Consider the following 15,484-nt stretch of genomic DNA (forward strand, 5'->3'; position numbering starts at 1 on the left):
TAATTTTCCAAGTCAAGATAATGAATGAATTTCCTGGCATAATGACCTTTATAAAACCAGCTTAGTGAAAGCTGCACTCTAAAAGTCTTCAAAGATCAAAACCAGGTAATTATTGTGTATCTCAAATTCCTCCCACTGTTAAATGTGACTGTCATCAAGCTAGAACTTTTCTCAAGCGTACTCTGGGTAATAAACCAAGCACTCGCTGTAGCCCTAGAACACTTCTTTCCTTGTATTGCTCTGGTAACAAGTGAAACCCACATTTCCACAGGTCTTGGGCACTAGCAGCTTCCATCAAGACTATGACAGCCAAATCATTTTCCCCAGTTTTAGAAACAGACATAGCAAATGCAAATGGTCAATCTGAAAGGATGCTCTTTTTGGATTCAGACTGTCTTGGCTCATTTTTGTCCCAGACTTCTGATCTAACCCATCGAATGACAGAGATATCAGCCTGCTAATGTTGACAGTTTGAAAATCAGTGCACACATTTGAACACCTTTGAGTTATATCTGGGCCTTAATGAAAATACAGGCTGGTACTTACAGAGATTTCCAAAACCTCTAAATGTCCAACTCTCATTTAAGTCAGCTCTAAAACACTGCGTAATTATATATCATACTTCTCTTCAGAACAGAGCCTTTCTTATAATAGCTGGCTATACAACAACTCACATAGTCCTGGTTGGAACAGCTATGTGTCACTGGAACAAAAGGAGTTAATGACAGTGATGAACTAGGTATCACAATTTGCCTTTTCACAAAGCTACTTTTCCCCATGCTGCTGGATTGCCTTATTTAAGTTCAGAGGAAATACTTTCAAACTGAGCAAATGCAGTAGCTGAATGGCATCAAAGTCAGTAGCAAGCCATAAGCAAATTACCCTGCCCCTGGTCTTTGGAGAGAGAGTCTTTGGAAATGGCCCAGCTGTGGGATGGAATCTGAATGCACCTTGAAGGCTGTCTGTTGCTTTTATCCCTTGTTTTGTCTCCAGGATTGTCTGCATTCTTCTTTACTTCCCGTTACATTGTGGGCAACTATCTGTTTTTCATAGCAGTTTACATGATTATATAAATGTCGTGAAAGAGGGAATAAATCCTTAACAGACATATTCTCCTAAGGCTTGTAAGACTCGTACACCAATAATCCTAGTGATTATTGGGAACTGGAGCAGAACATTAGAAACATCAAAAGGAATTTAGCTTTAGCTTATTGGCGGTTTTTCCACTCCTTTTTAGCCTTCAGTGTGTTCAGCCTCTTCTTTTTTATTGTTATTCTAGATCACAGTCTTTCAAAATGACATGAATAGCTTTATTTCTTTTTTTCTTAGAATAGTTTCCACTCTATGCGGTCAGAATGCTCATTATTAACTCTGCACTGCATTCACATCTAGGCTAAGAGGTTTTCTACAGGCAATTTTTTTCTCCCTTCTATATTCCCTGGCAACTTATTGTAGGTTAACTTTGAAGGTGTAGCCAGCCACTAATAAATGTAGATTGGAAATTAGGAGTTTGCTAACCCTCAGAGGCAACCATCATAGCAGGCAAGTAACTGAACAAAGATTTTTAGCCCTTGTCTCTGTCAGTCTCTCTTATCTACTCTCACTCTTTCCCTCTGTCTGCTCATTTTAGTCTTGCTTTCAGCAGGAAGCAAACTAACACTGTGAAGCCTCATTGTCTAGCGACACATTTGGGCAATGGCAGTGTCTGAATATAGCAGGGAGGGGTTTCTTACTAACAGTTATGGTTGCAATATGCTTCAAATGTTCGCTTCTTTTTCCTCTTACTTTTATATTTGAAGAGCACAGTTGTCAAACTGATAACTCCGGTTGCCTGTGATGTTGCCAGAGCCAGCAACCTGACTCCATGGCAATCACAGGTACATCTCTACCTCTGTTACCATCCATCACACAAAAGCCAGCAGTACCACAGTGTTTTTTCAGGGTCAATGCACTATTCTAAATATACACACCAACTTCCTTTCATCTCATGCAGGGAACAGCTTAGGGATAGCAGACCTATTAATCTTTCTACAGCTGCATTATATTCTGATACCCAGACTTAATGAGGGAATGAGACAACTATGACATTGATACTGATGCACTAGTTTTACCAGGGTACATACACACATGCACATGCATTCCTGGGGAGACACATTGTGCAACAGGAGTGTAAAATAAAACAAGGACCTAAGGAGAGGATCTCAGCTATGCACTGAAGAGAATTGGAGTGAAATTCATAAATTCACTATGGAGTTGTGACTCCACAGTAAGACTGCAGAATTAGAGCCTTAATTAAATACTGTGGGGACCACATCATAGAGCTTAAGCAGTCTACAGAACAAGTCTCCTGTTTTCTGGTTTAAAAGCCATTTAGATTCTTTGTGCTATTACAAAAGGAGGTCATTAGGATACACACCTACAAAGTAGGAGAGCAGTTTCTCTTGCTCAGGATGCATGCCCAACTCATCAGGTTACTTGCTTTTCAAGATTCCTCTTCTGTGTGATTTGGGGAAAGAAAAGATATACAAGACTCTTATTTTCACTAGAATGCAAAACAATACCAAATTACATAACCTCAACAATATTTTCCTGCTAAGGAGTAGCTGGAAAGATACAGTACTACAATATTGCATCTACAAGCCTGTAATATTTTCCATCTGGAAATATAATTGCATTCTAGGTGGAGGTGAAACTGGTGTGGATCAGTAAAAATCAATCCTTTCCCAAATATGTCTCAAACTCAAACTAGATCTGTTTCAAGTCTTCATCTCTGTCTCCACAAACCCTATAGATGTGCTAGTGCTCAAGTGTGGAAAGAAAAGGAAAAACACAAAGCATACTATTTTATCCCCATCAATGCAGAATTCGATTTCTACAGCCTGAGTCCTAGTCCAAGACAAACTAGATTATAAAATGGTCACTTTCATCCTGAAATATATCTTTATATTTAAGATGGATCAGATAGCTCAAAAATTCCCTTCCTTCCCTGCAAGCTGAGATCCTCAGCTGGTGTAAACTGGCATCAGCTTTAGCAAAATTGTGCCAACTTTTACAGCTGAAGATCAGGCTTGTAATTTCCATGATTCTAAGTCACAGTATTTTTGGCTTTGCGTTAGAGGGATAATAGAAATTCCAGAAATTGGTAAAATCAGCCTCTATATTATATGTGGAAGCCCCAATCCAGTGTTATTTGTGCAAGAGGGAATGTGAAAGAGGAGGTCAAAGAGTTCTCAGCACACTTGCCAGCACAGAAAGCTCAATTGTCTGAAGGAAAGGGCAGCTATTGAACTCCATTAAGTCAGGCTTTTTTACTAAACACCAAGTCCTATGAGGGAAAGGAGCTTGAAACAACTACATTCACCAGCAAGAATAGCAAAAGTCATATGAGGCTTTCCTTTACATAGAGTGGAATGCTGTGAGGAAAAATAAGAGATCAAAACATTGAAAAAAAATGATATGCTATCTCTGTGCTTTAGGATACAGCTTTCCATTTACACTAGATTTGACCTTATGTGAATGTTTTCAGTTGCCTTAGAGCAAAAAAAGCCATGTTTACTTGAGCAGGCAAAACATGAACAAGATTATTTTGAAATGAAAAATACATTCACTAGCTGGCTCCTCGGCACTAGCAATTCTGATCTAACTTGTTACTAGCAGCAAAACTGAAACAAGGTAAAAATATTACTGACATACTTTGCTGAAATACATTTTCAAAGTTTTTAAAGCTGTCTCTGGAGAGATACTTATGGAGCAGAACATGACTGAGCCACTAACTAGACTGCTCTCAGAGAACTCGGTCAATGGACTGTTGGCACTGTGGGGCCTGAAGTATGAACGGATGTCAGGTCGCAGGCTCTGCATACACTTCCTCCCCAAATATTAAGTGTATGATCTTCTGGTTAACAGTTCTTACAATTTATAGCCTAGGAGGTAGGCATTGCAACATTTCTGAATATACTTTTAAAATATAAAATTAGCATAAAATATACAGTTCATTAAAATACTCTGAATTTGATGCTCTTCATTCTGTTTCATCTTTTCTCACCAAGTTTTTAGAAAAAACATTTGTTTACCAACAGATCATTGTTTATCTTCACTGTCCTCAATTTACCTGAATCTATATAAACTTCAGTGCTTACAATATCTTGTTCTTCTCTTCCCCACTCCTGCCTTTATCTTTCCAGCAGATTAAGTCTTCACTAAGCCCTTGATAAATTTCCATTGCTCAAAACTCAAACTATTTGCAAATATATAAAGCAAGCTGGTTAGACACACTCTCTAGTATATCCACTGTACTGCCCCGACGGATTTGTTCAAGTATGAAAAGTTTCACCCATTCCAACAAAACATTGTTGGTATACAGATCTGTCAATTACCAATTTCTCACCCCATCCAGTAAATGTAGAAAGAACTGGGTAGAAAACAGCACAACAGTAAGTAAATTGAGTTGTGCATATTTCACTACAAAATACAGAAATTTCTAACATTCTCTTGAGTGCTCCTATGGATGAATACTTATCCCCCAAAATTGTAATCCCAGTTTTCATCATTTTAAGAAATAAAACTGAGCTTAGATCATTCAATAGCATAAAAAAAATGTGATTCTGAAAATGTCCTTTAAGAGTTCAGAAAGAGCTCTTGTCCTTCTCTCCTGAAAAGTACCAGGGTTATCATTTGTACTTTCAGTTAAGCCAGTCTAACAGTTTTACTAATTTATGATTTTTTAAATATTTGAGGTTAACAACAGGGAATAGTTTTCCATCTGTAAGAGACTAAGGTATCAGTTATTAACACAAGGAATAGTAAAATTTCCCGATTAATATAGGCATACCTCTGAACCTGCTAAGAGGAACTCATGAAAAATTCCACTCCTGTCAGTATAGTAATAGTGCTGTGCAACTGTTGGAAAGAAATCAGAGTCATGAAGCTAGCAGTTAGTATGCAGAAGATGGTTTTAAGAATGGTATAATATGCAGTGAGTATTCAGTATATACATTGCAATTATAAAGATAATTATTAACAATTTTGTATTGAAGAAGGTGCCAAAATGTTAACACACTTACATAAATATGTGTGCAGGTATGTCCAGCATGGATTTACGAGGCTATGCAGGAAGGAAAAGAAGTATTGCTCCAATTTCTTTTGCTCCCTCCTCTCTCTCAGCCTTTCCATGTCCCTACAGTAGCGTTGGAAGTCACATATTTCCCATATTTCAGACTCTTTTCCAATTCCTTTTTCTGTGGTACAGACTCATGCAGCCAGAGCATGGCTTCCAGACTATTGAATGTCTGAGAAATACATTATTGCATCTGTTACACGACCCTTGACTGGGACATGCCCATGAACGTGTGTGCCAGAATAGGGACAAATGTACCCCATCAGGTGACCCCACTGGGAGAAAAGGAGGAGCCCCAGTTCAACCCTTAGATTCACAAGAGGTCTGTGTCTGCCTGAAAGGCATCAGGAAGTTCTTCAGAGCAACACAAGAAAGGGCTTTGGTATATTATTGTTAAATCCATTTTGGCAGCAAACTTATTCTGCTTGGTGATACAGACTTGTTATAAAGGGTTCTCATAAAAAAAACAATAGTTATAGGGGTGATTATTGGCTTCCTTTTAACATGAAGGACAGAGCCAGGTTCTCAGATTTGGATTTTCAATTTAAAGAAATTATGCTCACATATAGTAGTCACAAAAACAAGATAGCTTTCTAACCAATTTTGAAGTTGTAGATGTAGGAAAAATGGGAATTTGGAAATGGCCAGGCATAACTTCACAAAAATGCACATTCCCAAACTATGTAATATATGAACCCATTCTACAAACACAAATTGCTATGGTATATTCTAATATCAGTCCTTCATGTAATATGGAGCTCTATGAATCTACCTGCTCAGGCTGAAAGGGTTAGACTCCTTCCTCAAGAAAGTTGTGGTATTTCTCAACTTCAGGGTTGCTCTGTTTTAAGTAAATTTTCCTTCTCTTAAAGAACATCCCTTCACTGTGAAGCATGGAAGGAGATTATAAATTACCCACATGGAGATTAAGACTTTGGCTTCCCATTTGGCAAATAGCCTGATGCTGCCAAGGGGCTAAGTGACTTTGGGAGCAAACTTTGTGGCCAGAGAAACATGAGATGTGACCTTAACTAGGCACTATCTTTATCATATGATATAAACATCATTATTAAAGCGGCCATGGATGAGTTCTGTCAGTATTTTAAATTGTGGAGTTTGATCCTGTGTGTTTTGCTCAATATTTTCTCACATTTTTCCCTTGAAAATACTAAGCTGAGCTTTATTGTATTTATCAGGTGTGGTTTTTTGTGTCATCTATATGGAATCAAGCCTCTGAAACTTTTGACTCATCACTGCTTTCAATAATCAGGCACTGATTTAATGGCTTTAAAAATCTGGATATTTAATCTCTGCTTTTAAAAATCCAGACCTGGAGCTGAGTTTTTGTTCTACAAATTCAACATGGGCAGTGAACAGATGATATGGCCTCTCTCCTCAATTCAGGGCCTATCAGAATACACATAGGCTACTTCAGGCCTGGGATTTAAGTAACCACCAAAAGAATATAGAAGGAAACAGAAAAGAATCTCAGACTTTTGTGCATCTCCCTCATATTATTTCCTAATAGTAGTTAGTCATGATTCCCAGGCTGTGTCCTGACTATATCTAGCTGCACACACTTAAAACTAATTCCCAGTTCCTGGATCCAAGAGGGAGTTGAACACGTACAACATCAAGATGACACGCAGGTGCATTTTTGCCCCTGTCATTTCCCCTAGCTTCCTCCTGTTTAATGGGCAGGTTTCTATGCAGAAGAAAGCTGGCTACACACGAGAACCAAGGTACACATCAAGGGATGCCAGTATGTTCAGGAAACCAGCATCAGAGGTTGGGCTCAGTTTCATCCAATACCTTTTGAAAGGTCCCATACTATCTCCGATCAGGGTGTTTAACCAGTCAGACACAACACCAGCATTCTGCTGATTTCATACAGAAGAAGAAAATGTTACACTTGATCTTGTGTATCTCAGTACTGTGAGCACCGGACTTTGCACACACTTCTGCTTGTTAACCCTTGCACAAAACAGACATGTTGGGTGCATCGTACTCTTTTCATCAGCTGATTTTGCGGAAGCTAAATACGTATTGCTTCACATGTTTTGCTGACATTGCTTTCTGCCGGGACCATTGTATAAAGCAAGTACAGGTCTTAAACTTAACATACAGACTCTGGAGCTGCCTACAGGGTAAAAGTTTTTTAATTTATATGAACTATAGGCAGGGAATGACTTCACTGAATGAATTTCTTCAAAAGAAAATGTTCCTCTTTGGTCACTATATTTTGCTATCTATCAGTGATAAGAGGGAGTTACTTAATTCATGAAAGCACTTAGGAAATGAATCTGTCAGATCTTGCCAACCCTAGTGTTCAAAAGGCTACTCCAAGTACCAGTACAAGATCTGTTGACAAAGGTCTATGATGTATTTCCTGACAACACTAATAGTAGGTCAATAAGCTGGTGTTGCCTGCTTTAACATCATTCCCAAGTGACAAAGAAGGAGTTTTCTTTGTAACAAATCTCACACAGAATTTTTGTTTAAACAACTTGTCATTGAGACTAAGCTTCTGAGGTGGTTGATGGAAACTTGCAATGAGTCTGTAATTTTCCAATCCCCATTTCAAGTTTTTGATCTGCAACTAGGAAGAGTAGAGGTGTGAGCAAATTTAGAACACCATGACTGATTTGGAAGAACTAAACTGATTTGGAAGTTTAAGACAAAAGAATCAATTGTTGTGCAGCTCAAATTGGTGGTAAAAGGTAGATAACCAGCATGGGAGAAAGGACAGAGCAGTCATACATTCTATTCCTCATTCTGCTTTTTACTGTATTTGTCATTTCATCTCTCTTGGATTGTGCTTCCCCTCCAACATTTGGTTATCTTGTTTTTTCATGCTGTAAGATCTACAGGGAAATGATACTCAGTTGACAAAGGCAAGAGATTGTCAGTTCTAGGGGCAAACAGAAATCTAATCAGGCTGGTCTTGCAAAAAGTAACACTGCAGCTCTTCTAGGAAGGGCCCTGATTATTTTGTCTGCCTGATATGAGTCACATGGCCTTGCCAGATAGGTGAGGCAATGCACACAGGAAGTCTTCCCCTGGTGCATAAAAGTTAGATCATTTCTCAAATTTCTCCTGACAGTACAATTTTGGCCTGGAACATAGTTTTAAGACTTCTCTTATAGGACAGCATAACAGAGCAATGGGTATATTTTCTGTTGACATCTTTGGGTACCTATAAGATTAATATTAAATAGTATAATTCAGCTTAACTACTCACTTCTCCTTAGAAAACATTGCGATTCAACCTGATAATGGCTACACGAAGAGCCATGATCTTGCTCATCTATAAGCAAGTAATCAATAAAGTGGTAATTCTCTAGAAAACTAAGATTTCCTGCATTTAGTCCTTGCTTTATACTTCTGTAATGCTCATGTTAAATTATAGTATATGCTTATGATGGTTGCAAAAACATACTACAAGACCTAGCGAGATGACAGTAAAGTTTAAATAGAAGACAAATAAAGTGACAGTTCACATTTTACTTTAGATACCACGTTTTTCATTCAGCTCTAGTACGTAATCGACAGCTTCCAGGATCTCTCACCCTAACAATTTATCTCACTATATAACCTGTGACAAGACTTTGGATTTTACAATATAATTCTCACACTATTAACGTGTTATCATGGACAGTTCATCTAAACTTTCAGATTTTACCTTACTAACCCCTAGTTTCCCAATCTGAAAAATGTAGTATGGGTATCATAAAACTTAATTAGCATCGGTAAGTCACAAGCATAAATCAAACCTTACAATTAAGAATTACAGTTTCATCACTGCTCTGCCCCTCTGGAGTTGTAACCATGCACTGTTTCTAACTCAAGGACAAGAATAAAACACATGCAAGACCAGAATGAATGAAAGTCCTGAATGAAAATCCTGATACTGAGGTAAATGGTATACCATGTTTAAAAAAATTGATTTTTTTTTTTTTAGTATTAAAAAAACCCCTTGTCTTGACACAGATTAACAGCCTCAGTACTTTTGTGGTTCATATATTCTCTGCTATGGTGTGTTGTTTCTGTAATAAAAAGTCGATACTCCTCTTCATTTCACCATTTCTCCTATTGGATTTAGTTAGCATGTGTATATCTTGTACGCTCAGAAAATTTATTTCAGAGAGTGCATTTGAACTACAGATGGAGCAGTGAAACACATTTTGGGTCCATTCTTCTGTTTTCCCTTTTGACTCCATCACTGTGTGTTACACAGGTGCAAGGATTTAATTCAGCTTGCCTCAACCAGTAAGGAGTATTCTAACTCCTTAATAACCAGTGGAATAGCCGTATTTTGTAAAGTTTCTTTTTAGCAGCAGTTCACAAGCTAGACCCTGCCAAAGCGCATCTAATTCTGTTACAGCTGCAAACAGTAAATACGCTCAGTGAGCAGCACTTCCCTAGGCTGAAATCATATTTCTTGCTGTAAAGAATGGTCCATTTACACTATTCCAAGGGGCTATGATGAGATACTATTTACCAGGCGCATTTCCCAGGTTTCAGCTGATTTAGGCCTTTCCTGTGCCTTTTTATTTCACAATTTTTGTATCACACCCTAAATGGAGACAGTATTACAGCTTTTGCAGGTAGATATTTTTTATGGTCTCTTGATCTTAACTAGCAGCTCTTTTAGGTTCTAGGTGGTGAACATACAGTGACTGGGAGATGGACTAGATGTTCTAACATCCTCTGAAGTTTTGTCTACACTGCAGGGTTAAAAGGAAATTCAAGTTCGCTTTCTGTACACATTGCTGGCATGAGCTCAGTTGTCACTGCCCTGTTGCTATGGTATGTAGTGAGTGTAGCTTAACAAGTCATATAGAACAGCTAAATCACTCCCTTTGCTTTATTCATTTTTCCCTTTTTCTTGCTGGAAATCATAGGACATTCACTATGTTTTCAAGTAAGAGCACAATTCTCACTGAACATAGTATGTGGAATTGCACAGTATCCACCAACTCAGGACACAGTTTACTCAATATCAAGTATTTCATTGTAGGATGAAAAAGAATATGAAGGCAACATCAAGCTGGGAGCATAAAAAATGATGTTTCAGGGCCTTTTAAGAGAATAAGATGAGAACAGGAGCTATTGAAAGGGACATGTCTTGCCAGAGGTATTTCAAAGAGAAAAGAAGCAAGCCCCTAAAGGCAAAGAAGCTCACTCTGCGAGATGATGGTTTCACACCTAATTAAAGGTTGACAGCAAGAAGGGTGCATTCAGCAACTTTATCACTGTACTAGTGTTTGCAGTGAAAACCAAAGTGGAAGATTTCTCTCCCATTGAAGGAGCCAAACCTCTGAGCCAAATACTTCAAAATATGCTTATGAAGGATAAATTTTAATCTGTCAGAGAGACGCAGAACCTGAGATGAATGAACAAATTTTGTACTTGTTATGGCAACATTTTATTTCTTCAGGTGCACCAGTTGTCACTGATCAGGTCATCTTCTCACGAATCACTGACTGCAACAAACAGTATCTCCTTGATTCTTATTTTGTCTTTAGGATTTTCCTGAGTTCAAGAAGTTCAAGACTGTTTACCTGAATAATGCTTTCTAATGTCAGTAAATCCTCAGATAAGAGTTTTGGGGGTTTTTTTGTTTGTTTGTTTACTAGCAGTCTCCCTTTATTGAGAAACACTATACTCTTTCCTTTTCAAGCAGAGATTAGACCTAAAAAATGTTAGTTCATCACATGAAGTTTTCTGAAATTTAAAGCTGTAAAATTGGTGCAAATCAGAAAAAAAATCTCATATTTGTGTTCTAACATAATATGGGCCAAACATCCTAAACAAACCTTTCTAACCATTTCATCAGCTCAGTCCCAATGGCAACTCACTTAGAGGCCAACACTGAATGTGTAAACAAATCTGAACTCACGTCTTGCAGTGAGTGCTTAGCATCTTTTAGAGATGGAAGGAAGGACAAGATTCATCATTATACATAACTGGCCCTTTCATTTTGGAAAATATCGTTCAACTGAAATAATTTACACTCAGTTTCTTTTTCCTGGAAGTCTAGAATCCTTTCTTTACGGTCTGTTCAAAGCAGCTGATGAAACACCATTTATCTAGCATTTATCCTGAAAAGTTAAATCTGTTTTCAAACTATGCTATATGCAGCCGAACCACAACACGCAGTTCAGAGTGAGAGGAGTTCACCCACAATAGCTTTCAGCTTCACCAATCATCTCAGCAAACTTCACAAATCACAACATAGCACATGTCCCATTATTACCATATTTCCTGAACTATACCAGAAGTCCCAATTTCAACAACACTTCCTTCTTTTCCTTGGTAAACATGGAAATAGCATTTGGGCTTTTACAAAGGAAATGCACTGCCATGGATTAGCTTCTGACAGTTTCTGCCAGGTGAATCAGTCAGGTTTGCTGTGACAGCTACAGCAAACCATCCACGGAAAAATCAGTGAAGGTCATGAGATGTTCAAAGAGTACTCAAAACAGCATTCTTAGGACTCATTATAATTTTAATTTCTCTGGGGGGGGAAAAAAAGTAAAGATAGCAATTTTTAAGATAAATTTCAAGGTAATAAAATAAACCCATCTCCTGAAGAAACTGAACCAGCCACTTAAACTTCATGCATTTGTTAGTACATAAGCAACTGCAACGAGTTTATTAGAAATCACATTATTTCAAGCCTTGAACTTTCAACAGTGTTCTAAAACATTCCGTTACCAGTTACATTGAAACAAGCCCTCAAAAAGATCCCCTTAAAATTATAAGATGGAAACATTAAAAGTAAAGGGAGAATAAAGCAGATTAAATGTACCATTTAGCTTTCATACAAAAAGGAATCATCCAATAAAACTGAAATAGGAACAGAAAACTATATGAAAATGTTAAAATACTTTCATACACAGTATCTAATTACCTTACGAAACTCATTGCCACAAGATGTCATGAAGGCCAAAAAGTTAAACTACAAAAACATACGGGGCTTAGAAGGAGTCACATTCAAGAACCCCCTTTTAATCCTTAAAGACTAATGGAGATGATAATCCTTAAATATAAATGAAGCTAATTGCCCCATCACTTTTGAAAAAGGACTCCTGCACTTTTTAGGGATAGGAGACTATAACAAAGGAACCACTGGTCAAATCTGATGTCTCTTACTCAGGGTGCTATACAGAACTAAGAATCAACAATTTCCTGCTCCGTATACTTGTGAAACACTGTGGGCTCGCTTGCCTTCAAATAGGTTTGCTCTTCTGTTATTTTGAACTATGAAAAAGAGAAACAAGTTTTTAAAAGGTTCCAGGATAAGAAAACAAAAAAAGGTCTGGGTCTACAATCTATAGAAAAAATAGAGATTTAGTAAGAAGAAGAATTAGTTTCAAATTCCAATTAAAAACGTAGCCTTAATCCCAAATTTAAGGACCATTTTCCTATTGCAGGCCATGCTGGAAGGCTAGGGTCCTTTTAAAAATCCATCCCTAATGAATGGATCCCCATTAATTGCTTCTGGTTACTGCACTCTAGCTCCAGTGGAAGACTTTGGTATCTAACTAAATATCTAACTCACAAGTACATAGGCCCTACGTTGAAGCCAGAATGCTGATTTACATACCTACCACCTTTGTACTATGAATAGGCAAAGCCTGACATCTCAAACAGGGGTCCAAAGTAGACAGCACACTGAACTGAGAGAAAGTCTAGTCAGAAAGTATATCCTTCTGACCATCTCCAGAAAATGCATACCTCCATTCCTTCAGGATCCAGGCTTGGAGTCCTGTTAACTGAGTAGAGTACTGTTTCCTTTCAAATGACAGCGGCAGTGATCATATAATAGCAGTTCGGGCTCTTAACCAGACAGTGGGAGAGTTGGGATTGATACCCTCTGCAGTGTAAGAAGATTCAAAGTTACCCTTTCTTTGTCCATAAAGAATGTCCCAAACACTAGACAGCAAGAATAGGAAGCACTGTAATCCAGTCCTTGATGGGTTTAAGAAAGTCACCCTTTTCAATAACTTAGCTGTCATTTTTGTTCCTGAATCACAATCAAAACCTATGTCATTCTGGGTACCACATGCAGTTCCTTTTTTTTTTTTTTGATTTCCCAGTGACATAAAAGATGCTGGGTTTAATTTATTACCCCTCTTATAGTTAGGTTCTTGTGCATTTCAGAGATCTTATTTTTCTAATCTGAAGCCAGATGAAAAAATTACACTGACAGCCCCTGGTTTTGTTTAGCTAGAAAACACTCTCTGCAATGGACTGCCAAGTCTAAGACTTAGTTAAGTCCTTTCCTCTCTGGTTTACTGTTTTCAAACAAGTGAAAGTCAAATTTAGATCAAAAAGTAGTTAATTTGTTGTTCACCTTAGTCCAGTTGTAATTTGCTCCTAATGTTAGGAAGTGACCATTAAACCAAACAGCACGTTGACTGATGATCTAAAGAGAGACATGGTCCTGTTCCACAGCACTGAACTGGAACTTAGCATAATTGGGTGCAATTATTGACTCCAGTCAATCTTTTGTGAGGAACTATGTATGTGCATGACACCTGCCTGCAACAGTGGGAGAGAGCACTGAGGCATTTTTGAAGGGCAGTAGCTTTTGTGTGGCTGTTCATTAAATGAAAAAATATTACTACTACTAGTCTTGTAAAGAAATAATACTTTCCTATCTCTTTGGGATATATTAAAATAATATTTGTTATCTTCAAATTATGCTGAAAATAGAACCTACGTGGCTCTGTAGAATGGCACTGAAGATCACCGTCATTCCCACTGACTTTTCTTCTCCGTAGGAGTGCCCTTGGGCCATCTGTGGAGACTAGTCCTTCATGCCACCAGTGCTTGAAGCACCCTCCACGATCCAGGGACTTGCGCAGTGGATGGGTCTCAGATGATCAGCTATGCCATCTTCCCTTTCAGTGAAAAAGTCTTCAAATAGAGTCATAAAGAAGGTAGAGATCCTGAGGTCTTTCTTAGAAAGTCCTCTGACATGGTCTGTCACAAGGACAGGAACTGTAGGCAGCCTCATCTTAAACTCAGGTGGCCCAGGAGAGATACTACAGGCACATTGGCCAAGGCTCTGAGGCTCCCGAGAATTCAGAGCATTCCTGGGATCCCTGGAAGAGGTTCAATCAAAATGCAACAAATACGTAACACTTTACACTGTTGTAAATAAAGATGGAAAGGACAAATATTGACTGTCTTTCCAGCTTCTCTCTTCACCTCTTTGCTCTGGTAACAAAAGCAGTATGGTTGAACAACCAGAGAGACAAAGAAGTCGCAAGACTTGTCAGCACCTGTGGCAGACTCACAGAGTTGCTAAATTCATTGGCAGTCTGTCATAAAACTTTATTTTCAGAAACTAAATAAAGTTATATGGTTAGATTTACTGAAAATTTTACAAGCACAAACGTTGGTCATTGCTCCGAGGCTTATCTGCTGTCTGGCAAGTTTTTGCCTAGGGCAAATACATATACACACAGAAAAAAACAGGGCTGATAATAAAAACACTGACCCATCCTCAGCTATTGCAATGTGAATCACATTTGACAACATACCACTCAGCGACAGCTGTTTTATTATTGCTTTTAATGGCCATAAAGCAGAAAATATTGCATAATGCAGAGGAAAAAGCCTGACAGCTCTGACTGTGTGTGAGTACGTCAATTTTATAGCACCGTTTGGCTTTTGAAGGATTTCTTGACTAACAGGTGCATCATTATACACATCAGCAATTCACTGTCTAAGTAGAACAATAACACAATGCACATAATGATCCTATAACTGACACAAAAAATGAACTCTCTGAAGAAATATAATAGATTGCCACTTTGCTTGTACAAGTGCTGTTTGAATTGACACAGTCTTGGGGGTTAGGAATTTTTTTGTATATTGTTGTAATCAACTGTTGGCTGGTTTGCCTTGATGAACTGCATAAAAGAAAGAAAAAAAAGAAGCGCCAATCCTCATTAAGAACAACCACGAAACCAAGCCTGTCTGGAGATTAACAGACATTTGCCCAAGTTGGCCTCTATTTTAATTTACTTTATACTATCACATGCTTCATCAGGAAATGTCAGGGGACTTCAATTTTACAAAGACACTTAATGCCCATGTCATTCCAGTCCTGTGACTGCTTCTTCTGGATAACAAAAAACAAGTCATACAGCCAATTGGGAAAATAATCACATAGACAAGTCTGCAAAAAAACATTGCCCTCCTCCTCCACAAGGAGTTCAGTTTCTCTGCAAGAACACAAGCATGAGTCTCCTAAATTCTTTAGGATTAAGGCTATACTTTGGCCAAACTCCAGCATTTGAGATGAACAGCAATTGCCTACAGCATCTCTCAAGATTCCCCCCCCCCCCA

At 38.2% G+C, this 15,484-nt stretch overlaps 1 long non-coding RNA gene across 1 annotated transcript; it reads right to left on the reverse strand.

Moving 5' to 3' along the window:
• Nucleotides 1–2,474: 2,474 nt before the first annotated feature.
• LOC136992052 (uncharacterized) lies at nt 2,475–12,925 on the reverse strand. Its single transcript, XR_010884046.1, has 3 exons — nt 12,860–12,925; nt 4,832–4,899; nt 2,475–2,496 (listed from the first exon to the last, which is right to left on the reverse strand). It is a non-coding gene; the product is annotated as an uncharacterized lncRNA (long non-coding RNA).
• Nucleotides 12,926–15,484: the final 2,559 nt, after the last annotated feature.

The sequence above is a fragment of the Apteryx mantelli genome, chromosome 4, assembly GCF_036417845.1.
Source record: "Apteryx mantelli isolate bAptMan1 chromosome 4, bAptMan1.hap1, whole genome shotgun sequence".
NCBI classification, from domain to species: domain Eukaryota; kingdom Metazoa; phylum Chordata; class Aves; order Apterygiformes; family Apterygidae; genus Apteryx; species Apteryx mantelli.